The 17,492-nt window shown below is 39.0% G+C and overlaps 1 long non-coding RNA gene across 2 annotated transcripts; it reads right to left on the bottom strand.

Annotated features, from left to right (window-relative positions):
- Positions 1-4,378: 4,378 nt before the first annotated feature.
- On the bottom strand, positions 4,379-12,466 carry LOC115337425. 2 transcript variants are annotated; one of them, XR_003922142.1, is made up of 3 exons: positions 12,372-12,466; positions 5,085-5,281; positions 4,379-4,450 (listed from the first exon to the last, which is right to left on the bottom strand). It is a non-coding gene; the product is annotated as an uncharacterized LOC115337425 (long non-coding RNA). The 2 variants fall into 2 exon arrangements; XR_003922143.1 differs by lacking the exon at positions 12,372-12,466 and adding an exon at positions 9,816-9,879.
- Positions 12,467-17,492: the final 5,026 nt, after the last annotated feature.

Here is a 17,492-nt window from a genome sequence, read left to right as displayed (position 1 = left end):
AATCAAAAGAATCAGCACAGATTTTGGTCTTTGTCCAAAGAGTGAGACAGACAGTTGTTTGGTGCCGTTTCAACAATGAGATGAAAAGGAGAATTCTGGGTCCTATTGGACATTTCCTCCTCACCACAACGTTATAACGACCTTGGGAAAAAAGCTAACAAGTTCAACAACAGCTTGAATGCATTGAAATTTGAAAAACTTCATAGGGTTTACATTTTGTCTAATTATGCAGCATGTCAGCTAGGACAAGGAGGAATGCTGTGCTCAGCTGGGGAAATATTTCTGGTCACTGAAAAGTATTTTGGCTAGGTTTCCTCCCCACAATCAGAAAGTGTTATGTGCCAAGCTGAACCACTCTATTTGTTGATAAATTCCAAGTATATGCATATGGAGGGAAAAAAGTGTGCACAGTGAAAGCACAAAGATGAATGACTACTCAGGAGAATGGTCTTGAAGTCAGTGTTGAACATCATTGACAATATCATCTTATGTTCAAAAGTGGTAAAAAAATGTGAATAAAATACTAGAAATTACTAGAAAAATAATGAAAAAATACTAGTTATAGTATAGGTTCATGGATTATCTATATTTGAAATTAGTCTCAGAAAGGGTATGGGAGAATAGTACAAAAGGTACAGCGGTGCAGGCTGTCTTCCATTTGAGGAGATGCTAGGCTGTGGTCTTAACAACTTCAAAATGAGACAACCAGAGTGGATGGTATGTTGTGACTAATGTCCATAAAATCATGAATGTTTTATGGGGAAAGTACATAGTAAATAATAATTAGTGTTTTCACAGTTAAAAAATAACTATCAGAGGGCACTGAATGAAATTGTCAGGCAGTAGGTTTAAAGCAAATCTGATGATGAATTACTTTGTAATAAAATGCATGGTTAAACTATTAACTCATTGCCAGAACATACTGTGGAGGTCAGATATTAATTATTAAATATAGTCGCTGCGACACAAGCTGCTGCTTGGAAAGTACATAAGATGGTGGAAAAGGGAAGCTATACCAAAAGGAGGTACTATTCTACTACCTCATTGCTCAGATATAAATTGTTTTCCTAAGCATCTGCTCTTAATGCTACTAGAGATAATATAACAGGCTAGATAAGCCTTTAGTTTGACCTCTTATTCTTAAATTTCATGTTGTATTCTTATGCCCTGACTGCCAGATCTAGCCCTACAGCCTGGATCACGAGAGGAAAGAGTGTGGATATCCCAGATCCGACTGTGTGTACCTACGAAGCCATAAGAACCTGTGTTATGTAGCAGGGTGGATGTGGTAGGATTTAGTTGTTAGATGGTTGCAAAGGAATGAATGCAATACAGGGGTAAAAGTGACTAAAATGTATTTGACTGAGGAAGAGGGTCAGTAGGAACACCTTAAGCAAATAAAACGGAAAATAATGTTTCTCCCAGAAGTTATTTTCATTACTTCTATGTGTTTTAATGTCCTCAAAGACGACACCCCACCAATGTTTTGTCCAATCTAAAGTGAACCCTTAAATAATTAATCTGATTTCGAAGGTACACCACTTCTCTGGAGATGTTTTGAAGAAATGTGTCCACTCTCTTTCAGCGGAACTCAATCCCAAAGCATTTTGTTGGTAATATTTTTGAGTACCCAAAGGTGCTAACCATGGATTTTAGGGAGCCTGACCTTCCCCGACAAGTCAAGACTTAATGAGAATAGTTGAACAATTATACATCTGGTCTACTCTGATTAGGTTATGCCATACTCTTTATGCAGCAGTAAAAAATATTTGATCCTCTGTATCTTTTGATTGTGTTTACTAATTTAGTTGCTTTTCATCTTTCTGTCATTCAAGTACAGACAAGAACAGCCATGCAAAACAGCATTTCAGTGCAAGCAGAGCAGAAGAGCACAAAAATTTTGTTGTTGGAATGCCAGAAAGCTTTGGGTAGATGTGAACTGTATCAAAGTGAGGGGTTTAGTGACAAAATGCACCTTTGGCTCAGGAAATGGTGAATCCTAAGATTATATTAAGCCTAAGGGAATGCATAATAATAAAAAGAAGTGGTATTGAAGAATATTTGGCAGGGTGTTTGAGGAAATATCTTGCTGGGGATATTTATTTCTGGTATATCTGGGAGGAAAAAAATGGGACTGAGAGAAGCCAGCTATGAAAAGGAAAGAACTATGAACTTAAAAAAATCATCAGGATGGATGACACCAGGAATGTAAAGTTTCAGAAACAGATTTTTTATTATCTTACAGCTTCTGCAAAGATCTATAAACAAAGAACTTTTTTCTTTTTAAATGTGTACCTAGGTAAACACTGTATTAAAGATGTCAGCACTAAGGTATTGCTGATCTTTGTGCAGGATGGGAAGACATGAAAGGAATTAAATTTTGCACCTGTGCACATTCTGCACATTAGATGAGTAATAATATTTTACAACAAATCAATACTTTTCATCCTCCAGTTTCTCAAAGAACTTCACACAGTAACTGTGTGTGTGTTTGGAAATCCTGCCACATGCATCCATATATGTCCCTGTATACTGTTAAGGTGGCAGGAAAATGGCCCATATTGCACAAACCCTGAGCAAACACTATGCTTATGTAAAGGGTCTGACTGACTGACACATGGAGCCCTTACCTGAAAAATATTTAAGCTGTTACTGTCGGTGACTTTTGAAACCACTGGGTGCCAAGATTACCGTCCCCTGAGCATAAATGGCAGAACGGTGGGTATCCCCACAGCTCAGCAAACCCCCAAAAATGACAAAACAAAGATGTTTTGTCAATGCCTCCAATAAGAGATCCTTGAGACATATGTGCACGCACACACGTTCACGCATACAAAGAAGGAAGAAACACTGAATCCTTTCCTCTTTCAGTATGACGATGCCCAAGTACATCACTCATCTGGCTGCCAAGCAGAGTCTTTGCTTCTTGCCTCTTCAGTTCCTTTCTGGGTTTCACTAATAATGCGTCATTATCTGTAATGATTATAAAAAGTGGAACTACTTTTGACATCCCTTTAGCCTATATTCCAATACAAACTCCTTCATTTTCTTCTTGCCTCCTAGTGTATGGAACACATGCTATAGGTAGATGATGCTGGAGACTGTTTTCCTAAAAGCTGAATGAATCCTGGAAAAGCTACGGATTACAGTAAATTGAAGATGTCAGCATAGCCTGCACTGGAGTGGTGCATAATTCTGGTTATCTGCCACCAAAGGAGGTGATTCAGATCCAAAAGTGAGGCAGAGTAGGGCTTCAGGGCTAGCAAAGGGACCGGAGGAGCTCTCAGAAAGAGGAACTACTGAAGGAGCAGAGATGAAATCTCATGGGATTGCTCAGCTCACTGAAGACATAAGTGGCAGGGAAATGACTACAGTCTCTAAGGAGCAAAGAAAGAGAACTGAAAGGACAACAGTTACACAGGAAATGTGTATGAGCTGACCACATCTAAATTTTGGCTGGAAAAAACCAGGAACTCCAGATAAGAAAAGGAGTTCAGGAGTACCCTCTAACAGGAGAAGGATGGGACCCTCACACGCTTAGAAAGCACTTGCTGAGGTGATTGCTGGCAATATGAGAAACATGGCCTTCGTGACCAAGAATGTCTGATCTGGTCTTCTGATCCACAGTGGATGTCTTCTAGCACTTCAGCAATGTGGGCACTGCGCATCTACTTAAACCAGTTTTGCTGCTGGCATCTCTCTTCCTCTTCAGTCCCTCTGACTCTCTGTCCCACCTTGTAAAGGTCTTAGAATTGAGACTGTCCCCTTAGATGCTTAGCCAGCACCTAGTCTGTTAGTTACTCTTGCTTTAAGTACGACATTAAAAGACTGCTGTTAATACTGTAATGATCATTATGCTGAACTTAGCAGAGAACCAGAGCTTAAGTTTTCCATGTGGCCCTAATTCTGACCTCCTGTGCAAATGACTTGTAAGTTTTAAATTATAAGTCCTCATGCTCTTTCTTTTTATAAATTCAGTTGACTAAAACAGCGAGTTGCTCCATTTTATGCCTGGATTTGGCAGATGCCAATAATCATGTTTCCTTTCTGAACTTGGGAGAAGAGTTTTCTGCACTGAACTGTAGTTTGTATCTCCTTTGCTCTGTGTACACATGTTTGTGTTCGGTTAGAGAATATGAACAGCCCACAAGACCAGCCCTCCGCTCATTTTCAAGGAGCCTTATGACCTTCTTGCTGCAGGTTCTTCTTTCTGGTTTAGGTGACAGCAGGACAGGGAGCACCACAAGGCAGCCTCACTGGACAAATATTCAGTCCTCGTGTGCCTGCAGTAAGAGAGACAACTTCATTGACCATACATAATAAGCATTCTAGCTTATTACAGCCAGGAGGTTCCCAGGGGAATACACCTCTGCCCCTGGAGGAACTCCTCCACCCTCTCTTCATTCACAGGTAGCTGTTCTCATGCTGAGCTGCTGCTGCTGAGCCTGTACTGGAATGAGAGCACAAAAGTTATTTAGTTCCCCTCAAAACTGGATCATATGACAAAACCTGTGAGGGAATAGGTCTATAAACAATGTGCAATTCTAAGCAGCCAGCCGTAAAAAGTAATTAAAGAGGTAGTCTAAATCACAACAAAGTGCACAGAATTTTAAATAGCCTGTCTGTGTATTCCTCTCCTTTAGCTAAGTCATTCACAATCACTTGTTGGTTCTTTTAACTACATATTAAAACTTGCCTCTTCTACAGAGTAAGCATTCATATAAACAGAGATCAAATCCATTCTCCTAAAACTCTTCACTTTAATCTTTCTGAGAGTATGGGAGGAGATTGCAAGTAACTGAGCTGCAACTTGACTTTCCACCCCAGCAAACCTATTGCCAGGCACTGGGTCTTCAGGATCCGCAGGGATGAAAGATAATAATCTGCTGCTCTGAAAGAGCAGCCTCTGAAATGGTCTCTAAGTACTCCAGGCTCTGCCTCTTATCCATCCCCTAGCCATACAGATGCCATGAAAATAACCTGCGGACTTAGTAAGGAAGGCAGCCGGTGGTGTATTGAACTTTTCGGTGTGCGTGGGTGCTGCTGGCTGGGGCTCTTCGGTTAGCAACAGAGGTGAGTCTTACCTTGAGCATTGCCACAGTGCAATGCACAGATGGTAGCTGGACTATCAGCAGGGGTGGGTTCAAACAATAAATTTTCCTTTCATTTAGCAATGCCACACTGTCCCACACCCTCACAAGTAGTTAACGCATGGGTTGGATTCAGCTACTGTGATTAAGAAAGCAGTAAGTCAGTGAACCTCCATGAGCATCCACAGCTCCTAAAGGGTCCAAGAAGACGAGGTACTGTCAGTTCACCTCCTTCGTGCGTTTGTCCTTGCTTCGCTTTTGTCTGCATTTTTGGTTAAGCTGTTCTCCTGGCATCAGTTTCACACCATTTTGTTTTAACTCACTACATGCCTCCTATTCACACATAGACACCCTTTTAACCTAGCGATGTACTCTCTGCTCTGGCCACTTTGGGGTTAACCTGGGATGTTTTGGTCAGACAGCAATTGCCACAAAACCTTCCCCAAACTTTGCAGACATGGAACTGATATTTTTACAGTCAGTGCCAAGTCGCTGCTGGTTGTAATCCACAGCAATGCACCTGGATGCAATTGTGCTTGGATAACTAAACCTGACTGATGTGTTTCACTTAGTGGGGACTCCACTTGTTTCATTGTAAAGATTAGAGAGTGATTCAGCATTCATGAGAAAATGTGGCAACAAAAGGTTAGCTGAACAGTGCTAGGAGTGGAGCCATATTGGGAGCAATTGAAGGAGGAAATGGTCTGGATTTATTGTCTGCATTAAAGATATTGTGGGTCCCATGGATACCAGGAGTGTCATGGAGACACAGCTAATAGGATTTTTATTGGATTATTGTCGGGCTGTTGCACCTGCTTCTGAAGGGGACGGTGCAGTTGGTTTTCTGGCACAATCCTTGAACAAGGAAGCAGAAAGGAGCTGCGGGAGCTGGAAGCTCCAATATTAATTTTTAAGGCAACTTTTACAATTGCCTCAAAGCCATTTCAAGCAAGCCACCAGCCAGTGAGTACCCCTTCTGTCCCTTTACAAAATGCTCATGCATAGAAAATCTATTGCTGAAATGAATCTAGACACCGAGGACCTAGCTGACAAGTCTCTACTCTCCACAGTCCAGATCTAGGCTAGATTTTATTCCATTTAACTTGAAGGAAGGTTGTTGGTTTTGTTTTTTTGGTTTTGGTTTTTGTTTTTTTTTTTTTAATTGCAATTTTGATTACCGCCGTATTTCTGTTTCTTCACGGTAACATTTAGCAATCCATTTGGTCTCTCCTTTCCCCTGTCCCCAGTGAGTTAGCTAACAATACTTTCCTCCTCTGCATCTGTAAGTATTACAAGATTTTGATAAAGGTTCAAGGCGAGTGCCCTTTGTGGTCATTTCAATCCCTGCAGATCTCACACACAGTTTGCTTCTACGCTTCACATTCAGCAAACAATTTCCCAGCTCCCTGTTTTTCTTTTTATTTATTCAAAGCAATCAAAGCACATTTTATCCAACAGAGAACTGAGCTGATAGGAAAAAAAAGGAAGTTTCCATCACCAGTTCATTTTCATTTTCACCCCTGGTTTCTAATGAAAGTGAACATTAGAGAAACTTGAAAGCCATCTAAATTCAGGTCTCAAGCTAAACACATCTAGTGTTGATTTAAGAGTGTTTTATTAGATTTTAAGTAGGTTTGGATGAATAATTTGTAACAAGTGATCTCATGAATTGTATCTCATTTCTTTGTTCAAGAGTTACTTGCAAAGGGAGTCAAATTATTCCATCCAGGAGCTAATTCAAAGCTCTCTGTAGTTAATGGAAGGAAATCAATACATTCTGGATTAAGACACAAAATATATTTTATTGAATAATGTTGGTCTTGTAATTTATTCACAAGAACCCACTCCTAAGATCCTCCAGTCTCAGAGAAGTTGTGCTTTAATATGTAGCTGTAATACATGTAGTTCTGTCCCCACATATCAGCATCCTGTGACATTTTTGTCTACATTTCCTTTACAAAGACAGCACCTCCTGGAATTTTCTACTAGTCCCTTGTGAATATTTTGCATCTTTTACTTTAAAGGTATTGTTTGAGAAAGTATATTTGCCAGTTAGCAATTGTAGGTAGAAAACCAAGATTGTGGATCTCTGAAGTCAGATACTTTAATGGCCAAATGAATAATGACCTCTCATTTTCAGTTAATATTATCATCAAGGGTTACAGTCAGTGGCTTCTCCACATCTTTTTTTTCTCCCTCCTTCTTTTTACTCTTTTCCCTCAGTGTTGTTGTTTACTTGCCTGTATACTAGTCTCTTCTTCCAACAACTCGGCCAGCCCTAAGGATGTTTGTAGCTACTTCTAGTACTATTTTATCATTTAGTTCTTCACCTGAACTGCCTAATCTTTTCTTTCTCATTGAATCAGTTATTTTCTCAGCTTTCTGATTTTTTATTTTATTTTATTTTTTTAACCTTTTGGTCCATCACACTCTACCCACTTTCTAGTAACCAGTTCTCCAGTTCTCATATTTTTGTTCCCTTATTTCCTTTTGTTTCATGCATTATTAGAACAGCAGTCAACATAGCACACTATGCTGTGCCTCAAGAGTGACTAATTTCTGATTCTGATAATGAATTTAAAGAAAGCCTACAGATGAAAGAGAAGTCATGTAGTTTAAAATACGTTTTGTATTGAAAGAGATAACATTTCAATTCCAGACTTAATTTTGAGGTTGCATCATGTCTTTGTGATCAGTTCCTCATCTCCAAGAAGTATAGTACTAACAATAATACTATGCTGGAGACATAATATAAGAATTCAAATTGATAGTGAAAAGAGATAAGAAAAAATTGCTTAGATAAGGCAAATCCTTCCAAAATCATGCTTGCATTTTAACTTTGCTTTTTCATTAATATGTTACTACTAATTCAGGATCAATCAAGTGACATCTATACTGGCACACTGCTAGAACTTTCCCTGATGTGTTATTGGCCATTGGCAAATAACTGTCCCAAGCACTTCCTCTGAAGAATTTGGGAATTTAAGTATGATGGAGTAATTCTTAAAAGAGAGATGATGGTCTCCCTATTTGGAGGGTAAAAGACCTTAACAATAAGTATGTAGGCTCTTCATGACATCCTCCGTCCTTGCCAGAGTGTGGTCCTGAGTGTGCTCAATTTTCTAGTACAGGTGAATCCCACAGTACTTATTGCATTATCATCATTTATAGTGCAGGTGCCTTCATGCAAGCACTTGGCTTTCTCCACATCTTCTGTGAGGCACCTACCAGCATTTCTGTTCCTTTGTAATGGCTAATAATAATAATAATAACATCTAAAATTATCCCACCTACTTTATAACTTGACTTGTCTTAATCCTAGTGGATTAAGCTACACCCACTTTAAGGTGTATTTCAGGAGTATACTTCTGCACCCAAAGAATGGTGATGGGTAAAATTTAACAGAAAGACTTTAGGTAAGGAAGTGCCTACTCTGAAATACTGTCAAGGAATATAAACTACCATTTCAGTTACACACTTGCTTTGATGACATTTTTATCTACACACAGTATAGGTGTGTATTTACACTTTGACAATAATAGATTTTTATAATTAATAAAAGTGAGGGAAGACAATTCATCTCAGCATAAGGTAGGTCGAATAATTGCCTTCTGCAGCTGCTTTATGAACATAAAGGTGGCCTGAAATTACTAGCTCAGGGATCTAACTCTGAGACTTTTAAAGCTAGGCAAGGCAAATTCTAACCTTAACATTTCTCTGTCTCAGTTCTTCCACCTGGAAAATGAAGAGAATCTGAAATCCGTACTCATTATCTCACTAACATGCACATAATATTTAAGGTGCAAGCTTGAAGATGTGACAGTAGAAGACAGTTTAGAACTAATTAGCCAGGCAAGAATTCTATTCCCAGTTTACTAGAGGAAAAGAGGTTGACCAGATAAAGGGAAGAGGGCAAAGTACTGAATTATCTTGCAAGTGACCTATCTGTTTGGGCTATGAGATGATTAGGATATGGATTGTATCTTTTAACGTGCCATCTAACTCATGCAAGGCAGAACAAACACAGAAGTTGGCTGCATTTAAATTGGAAATGTTAAAATATATCTGTAATCACTCAATTAGACAGTTCTGGGACAAGCTCATGGAGTTCCTTCACCCCCAAGGATGTGTTTGCTAGGGTTGGCACTGGTGTGGATATATCTGTATTTCATTCCATCACTTAGTTTGCATATACCCTCTGTGCCTCCAGGCACTCTTTCAAGGTAGGTAGTACTAGAAAAAGCTGAAAAAAGGAGATGAATGTGTACCACAATAATGGAAACTTGGCTCAAAAGATTTGAAGAGAAAAGAGGGATTGCTGGTATTCCATGCAGTGACCTAGCTCTGATTGTGTGTGAAGTTACTGCCTGTAAAATCTGCCAGTTTAATATATCTAGAGAATAGTTAGTTTTATTTATTGGCCATTCTGGAACCTCCTACAAAAAGAGCTGGAGAATCTTGCCAAAGTGTCAGCTCTGGTCAGGGACACAATATCATAAACAGAAAATGCAATATTAGAGAAACATTCATTGTGAACAACATACCACCTTGTATTGATATAAATGAGATTAAAAAGAAAAGTTTGTTTTGGGTTAAAACTCCCCCCACACCACTCCCGCTTTCTATTTTCTTAGCTGAAGTTTAAAGTTTTGACCATTTCATTCTTGTAATTCCAAATATAAGTAATAGGGCTACTACTAGAAAGCATTGACTCATAATTTTCACTAATATTGCTCCTGAGAGAATAGTAGGGTCATTAACAAAACACAGTCATCACGTCTATGGTCCTCTATGGCATCAGCCCAAGCTTTGTAAAAGAGTGTTCCTCCCACAGGGATTGTGAGCTAATTCAGATTTCTGCCAGTTTCCAGGATCAAACCCATGAGTTCAAAGGATTTGTCTTGACAATTGGCTGCCGATTCCAGTGCTCCTGTTCCTAGGTAAGAACGGCCAAATGTCTCACTGCTCTCAGACATGATGCAGGATATGCTTCCAGAGTCAAGAGTAATAATGACCCATAAGAGACAGAAATGCAGGAAAAAAAATCCCTATACATACATGACATTGATTCATCTCACCCAGTCTTTTGACATCTAAAAGAGACACATTTATAGAGCAGTTGATTCCATCCCAGCGAGATGCCTGTAAGACTTCAGGTGTACTTTCCTCCATGATGACAGAGGGAGCCTAGATGTCAAACTCTGAATTATACAACTAGATAATGAATCCAAAATTAGGTGAGATGAGTCCCAGCCTAGAAGCAATACTTCATATAGCTGCTGGGCTGAAGGGAGAACTTTGTCCCACACATGCCCTCATCTTATTTATTTGTTTTGCAAAGCACTGGGTTTAGGTGTTTAATTGCTATACAAAGAAAAAGGTTCTTGATGATCAGCATAAATGATACGTATATCATATCATTGATCCAGAAGTCTCTCTAAATTTGCAAAAATGGCAAACAGTGTGGTCTGTGCAATCACTCACTCTCCCAAGCATGAGTCTTGTCTTACTTTTGGTTTTGATTCTCCTCCCCATTCCACCGGGAGTGGGGGGAGTGAGCTAGCAGCTACGTGGTGCCTAGTTGCCGGCTGGGGTTAAACCACGATAGCCTGTATCATGCTTTTAAATCAGCCAGTAAACCAGCTGACCAGTGGTGACTGCGGTGGCATTTTCTCATCTTAAGGCCAGGCCACAAAACAATGAACAAGTAACAACCACCTCAGTTTCATCCGGGCTGATGAAATAAACAGAGTTCAGATATGAGATGGATTTGAATTGGTAGTTTAAAAAAAGAAAATTCCTCCTTATCTTTACCATTATCAGACGTGAAGATTCAGTTGACAGCATAAGACATTTCTTAGAAAATAAAATTGTGTTAAGAAATCTCGTGCTGAGGTTAAATTTGCTGAAAGATTAAAAAAAGGTTCGTGACCACTTCAACAAATATAGGCAAAGTACTTACAGAGCTTGGCCCAAATTTTAAGGTAGAATGTGCCACATCTTTTGAGAGCAAAGGTCATGGATAAAGTTAATGTGCGCTGACATATAGATATACTTTTTAAAACATTCATATTTCCTCATCATTTTTTAATTTAAGAAACTCACAACTATTCCTTTAGTTGTTTTAATTTTAGTATCATTAGAGTGGTTCACACCTGAATTTTAGATGACATGCCTGACTCACAGACAGTATGAAAGAGACTCTATTTAAAAAATATAAAAAGAGGCATATGGAGATGACATTATAAGGATCAAAACACAAACTGTCTTATATATTAGATTTGAGTAAACCTCTGAACTTTCAATTGTTAACTTTAAACTGTTTAGCAGTTTCTCTGAGATTTATTTATTTATTCTTTGCACATGATTAAAAAAAAGCCCATGTAACTATGCATGTTATTAAAATGTCATGGATCCAATGTGCAGTCTTAAATATCAGAGTCAGTACACCCAGTGACAGTCTATTCAATTACTATTAAAAAGTCAAATAGAATATTTTTCAACCATCTCATTTTGGTCTTAAGGGCAAGAAAAGCACTGTTTCACATGACGTAGGAGGAAAAAAGAATTGCCTGATTCAAGGAAATAAGTCTGATGATGAAATTTTTGCTTTTGTGAAATCAACCCTCAAATTCTCGGAGTTCACAAAAGGTCAGTTGTATATTTTTCTCCAGTGATCACATAAAATCTTGGCCTTCAAAATAAGAACAGTCCTGTTAAAAAGTTTTGCTTAAACTGCAGAGCAATATCTGTCATATATGTTATTTTATTGGAGATGTCACTATTGCTCATTGAGCAACAACTTTTTTGATAGATAGTACTAAAACTATGTAACTGGCTGAATACTTCATGAGATCATTTGTTGAGCAAATCCCTTGAATTTTGTCAATGGGTATATTCATGGAATAGTGTAAAAGAGAAGCTCTACGATGAAGTCTTATGGTTGAGCAATACATGAAATGGCTCAAATGAACAAAGAAGTTGTTTGCATTTTTTGCTTCAAGTCAGTGCAAAAGTGAACCGAATTTCAAGTTTTGAAAGGTTTGGTTGACTCATCCTTCCTCCTCACCTCACCGTTATTCTTCACTTCACTCTGCTTCTTGGTTTTGGTAAAGACTAAAAACACATGCACAGCTAAACTCTGTAAAAGCCTTTCAGACTGCGTATTCTCTTAGAAAACATAGGACTTTCAGCCCTATTTTGCAAAATCAAAAAGCTCAGCTAGGTGAGGGTTTTCCTCCATATCAGCCTTTTGCCAGACATATTAATTTATTCTCCTACCTCCTGCTTGCATGTTCAAGGAACTATCCACAGGGTTATTTTCTCTCCCCAAATACTGATTTCTGCTGAGATGATCTCCTTTCTTTCCACCTTCAATTAGAAACAGTGGAGATAGGCTTAGCTCTGCAGCCATGTGTTTATAAGCGCATGTGCGTTTACATGCACTCATTGCAAAATGTGCTTTGACAGCCCCCTGCTAAGGCTTTTCCCAGATTAAGGAATCGTAAGCAGCTTTGGACTGCTTGACCCTGCTGGTTCATCATTTATGATGTTCAAAACACGTACATGGCCAATTTGAGTTTATCTAAACACTTAAGAAGAAACTCTTCAATTAAAGATCATACTAAGTGACACTGACAGTAACTCTCTTACCAATATGGTGCAGCTAAATCACCATCAGATGCTGGGAAGAGTGCTCTTCCCTTCATAAAACAAATCAGAGAGCATCGTATTTGGAGCAGTTCTTTCTTAGAACTCATTTTTCATAACCCTGAAATGAAAAAGTGGTTTACCATCAAATGTTCCAGCAAGATTTCACTGCAGAGTTTTGCTTGGGATATAATTTCTGAATGCCTCCGTTTCAATGGAAAGAAAAATATATTTATATATAAAAAGGAATGATACCATGTTTTTTTCAGTATCAATCACACAGATCGCTTTATCATTTTAGTAAATGATGCCATATAATCTTTGTGTCACATCAAACACCAAAGCAATAAATTCACTGGGGGATATTTACAAGGGTATCCAGGCTGAATTGAGATGTCTTCTAGTCCTTTTTCTAAATTGTCACATTTACTGCCTGCTGTAGAAAGGGGAAGCCACCAATTGATTTCTAATTCTGCAAACCCCAGGGTGTAAATGTGATTAGCGGTAATTGGAGAAGTTCAGCAACTGTTAATTTCTCCTCTCTTTGTTGTTTTTCCTATTTAAAATATTAACGAAATGCGTATGTAGGCCAAAACTGACTCCGATGCAGCTGAACAAAGGATACATATTTAATCAGAGCTGTGGGACCCCGATGCGGTTGTCTGAAACAAATGTGACATGTGCTTCCTCTCAAAAAAAGTCAGGCAGCTAATAAACAGCATCAGTATTTTGTTGTAATGTTCATTGTCTACATGATGTCGAGTTTAATGGCATTACACTATGTAAAAAAGCCAGAAGTACACTGCTAAATTTGTCTTTCCCAGTTGGCTGTCCCTGAGGAGATTATAATGCAAGCAGTGGCTTTGTTTGTTGCATGCATAAGTGTGCACATGTTCCTAAGTTTTCAGTTGTAAAGGAAGGTGGCGAGAATAGACATTAACCCCTGCACGGCTGAGCGTCTCCTTAAAAAGAAGCGGTTTTACTGGAGCATCAAGTAAGTTGGAAAAAACAGGGTTTGTTCTCTAACTGCGTAATATCTCACTTGCTTTTTTCTAGATAAGATTCTCCTCCATCCATTGGTACAAAGGTTTGCTAATACTTTTTAGCAAGGAAATGGCTCTTATTTTTCAGCCCTAGAAAGGAACCTGTGTTTACCTTTAGTTCCTAGCATTAAATATTTTTCTTTACTAACCTAGAACCAGGAAGGTCATGTGCACAACAGTGTGTAGTCCTGCTCAAAATGGTTTGAATACCTCAGGAAGCCAGCTGGAAGCCTTGGTTAACTTGGCGTGGATAGCTTACTCTTAGATGGCTAACACTAAGTTAGATGGATCTCATCTCTAACTCTTTTGAAGCAAGAATCTTATCTGGGAATGCCTGAAAAAGAGTTCAGAGAGTTAATAGAGATGTTGTTGACAAAGGCAAAAAGGTGCTCTGTGGAAACAGGTCTTCATAGAAATGCCCTGAGGACATCTTCCCCTTGCGTAGTGGTGTGGCCAGATGGGGCTTAATGTTTGGAAAGCTAAGGACCGGTAGTGGCAGGTGCCAAATTCCATTTCTGAAAGGCTGGAAGATTGCCCCAGGTAGGCATATTCATGGCTGGAGTTTGTACATTTCTAACTACCGTCCTGAAAGATCGCAGGTATTACAGAGATACACCCCAAACCAGATTGCTTGGAAAGGCATGAATGTGTTGGGACCAGGAGCCTCACCAGAGTCATCCGGCCCTAAGCTACAGGGCTCACGCCGGAAAGTTACCACGACCTCACCACGCTGTTTACCACACAGGGAGCCCCAAAACTTCAATTTGCCTGGCTCGCAGGAGATCAGTAGTAAACTAAACCCCTTTGTAATAGTCCCAAAGATTATTCCTTAGCAGGTTTTACTTCTATACGAAGAGAAGGAAACCAAAAGGCTTTGTATAACTCATCACTCGCATTATCTGACGCTTAAGAGATTCGGGAAACAAGAGTTTCTGGTGTTCAAATGCAGAAGTATTGATCTCACAGAGAAACTTCCAGTTTGGGAATATCTTTCCCTCTTGGATTGACCCAGTAATTAACACCTTATAAATATAACTTTTATGTCTGCCTGATGCTTGTTGTCTGCTCTGCTCTGTTGCGAGCTAAGGAAGTTTACGAGACGGAGCAGAAGTGCCACCCTGAGCTCAGACAGGGTGACCATAGCGATGTGAAGATTCGGCTGACACAGGGAGGGGCACGGAAAATAGATCCACATCACATTGTGAGGTGGAATAGATATCTCCAGACTCCAGTTCTGCCACCTCTTGATAATTTATAAATTTAATTTGTCATTTATTCTATATTTCTTTCACTGGAAACACAACTTTGACTTCTTTTGCAAAGATATGTCAAGAGACTCATTGTCTTTTTGCTCACTTGACCGTAACCAAGGTCATAAGGATCCTAAGTATCATGAGCTGAATGAATCTTCTGTTTTTCTGTATTTTGAATTATGTTTGGCATAGCTGGTCTATTTTCTTTTGGCAATCCAACCTTGACTTTAAAATCAGTATCTATTGCTAAAACATTTTTAATATATTATGAGATATATTAACACAGAATTAATATTATATAATAATATCATATAATAATTGCACAATAATATACTATATATTATATAGTATCTTATGCGTGCAGTACACATTTATATAGGTTATTTTATTCATTTAAAAAAATACATTCTTTATACACGCACACACATATATAAACACAAATGCACACATACACATTTGCAACATTTTCCATAGAACAAAAACTGAGCTTGGTAACTAAATAGCTACAGGTGGGACTGCTTTCCCTTCTCTAGTAAATTCCAATGCTTGCTGCTATTTATTTAATGATTAATATTTCTAAGACACCTTTTTAAGTGTAATAGAGCAACTTTTTCCTTCTGTTTTCTCTGGATTACATCCCAGATACAGAGAGGCACCATCATACTGAAAGTCAGAAACTGGAAACATGCCCCCTTACTGTTTTGTTATCTGATATGAAGTAAGATGGAGTTGTCTGAGCGTTTTGTTTCCTCTTCTGGCTGCTGTTAAAAACAATTTTGGATGGGGTGTTTTGTTCCAATGACACACTACACAGCCCTATTCTGTACATGGCACACCTGAACTTGGGCTGCGGGGGAACACTTCGGACACTGCTGGGCACTTCTTTCCCTGGTGTGCACCCCAAAAACTTACATCATGCACAAACCCCCCTGTGACCTGAGCTACCTTTCAGAAATATGTGTTTCTCTTTGCTGAAAACTAGAATGACTATGCCTAATACATTTAAACGAAGCGAATCAAGGCCCTTGCTCTGCCGTTGTCAGAGAAATAAATATCCTGTTATAAATATGCTATATATAAATATGCCCCTTCTGAACAAACCTACTGCAGATTTCCTCCAAGAAGTACCTTCTGGAAGAAGTGGTACCATTCACCTCACTAAAGGATAGCTCCAAAGGCTGGAGAATAGTCACGGCAGTACCTCCATAAATGCAATAAAAAGACATAAGAGTCTTCAGAGTATGAGTCAACTTATAGGACTCCAAATATCTTTCTCATCCCTCCTCGATTCATGAGGGAAGCCTAAGAAAAGGAGGGGTGGGACTCAGCTGGCTTAGCTTCAAATACCTAAGTCGCCTGTAGGTATTTACATCTGGGCTTATCCCTCTTAGGTTGCACCGATATTTGGAAGAAGGCTTGTCTGTATAGTCAATGGAGTCATTATTCATCTCATGAAATAAATACATACAAAACTTCAGTCACGTGAAAGACACTGCAAGCTCCATCGACTGCATGGACTACATCTCTAGGGCAACCGACTTGGATGCGAACACCTACGCTGTAGACACCTGAGGTGGGAGAGAGGAATCTGACAAAAAGCTCCCCACTCCCGAATGTAATTTTTTGCGGAGTAGAACTCATTGTCATGAATTTTGTTTAAACTCCACTTCTTTAAATGAAATTAAAAATAATTAAAAAAAGGAAAACAAACCCCTTCAGTTTTCAAACTTATCCTTTTTTCTGGTTTTAGTAGAAGGAAAAAAAAGGGAAAGCAGAGTAAAAAGGAAGCATTTTTCACAGAAGAACTTGAAAGAAACAACAGTTAAGCCTCTTCTTTGATCAGGAGAAAAGTATAGTTCTTCACTGGATACTGTAGTAATGAAGTAAATGAAGTTTAATGAAGTGAAATTATAATAAATCCCACTCCTTGTAGAACAGTACCCAGATGGAAAACAGACAGACATGCCGCATGAAATGCTGTCCTTGTTACATTCCCAAGGAAAACCCATTACTAAATAGTTTCTGGAGTCAGAGGTTTGAATTTTTCTGCTGTCTCCTTTTATGTATCCCTCTCTCCTCATTTCCATCTCTGCCATTAGCCATTATACCCCTCCACTCAGTTCTTTGCCTCCTTCTATTGTGTCTCCTTTCAGGGAGTGCTCTTACTAAGTCTTTTTATCATGCTAACCTTCAGCTTGTTTGGAGATCTCTCATAGGAACTCATTTTTCTTCTCGGTAATGAAAAGGCAGCTCTAAACAAAAAGCATGCAAGAAAATGCAGTTAATAAAGACGCTGAGAGCTATTCATACCTGAGTGAGGCGTTGATACATCTATACTGCTGAACAAAAGAAGTCAAGGACCAATTTCTGGCCCAGGGGCTATGTGACAGTGACTGGCTCACATCCACATTGCTGCTATAGAGATCTCTGTCTTGGAAAATTGTCTTGGAGAGAGT

This window comes from Aquila chrysaetos, chromosome Z (genome assembly GCF_900496995.4).
Source record: "Aquila chrysaetos chrysaetos chromosome Z, bAquChr1.4, whole genome shotgun sequence".
Classification (NCBI taxonomy): domain Eukaryota; kingdom Metazoa; phylum Chordata; class Aves; order Accipitriformes; family Accipitridae; genus Aquila; species Aquila chrysaetos.
This window is presented reverse-complemented; position numbering and strand designations above follow the sequence as displayed.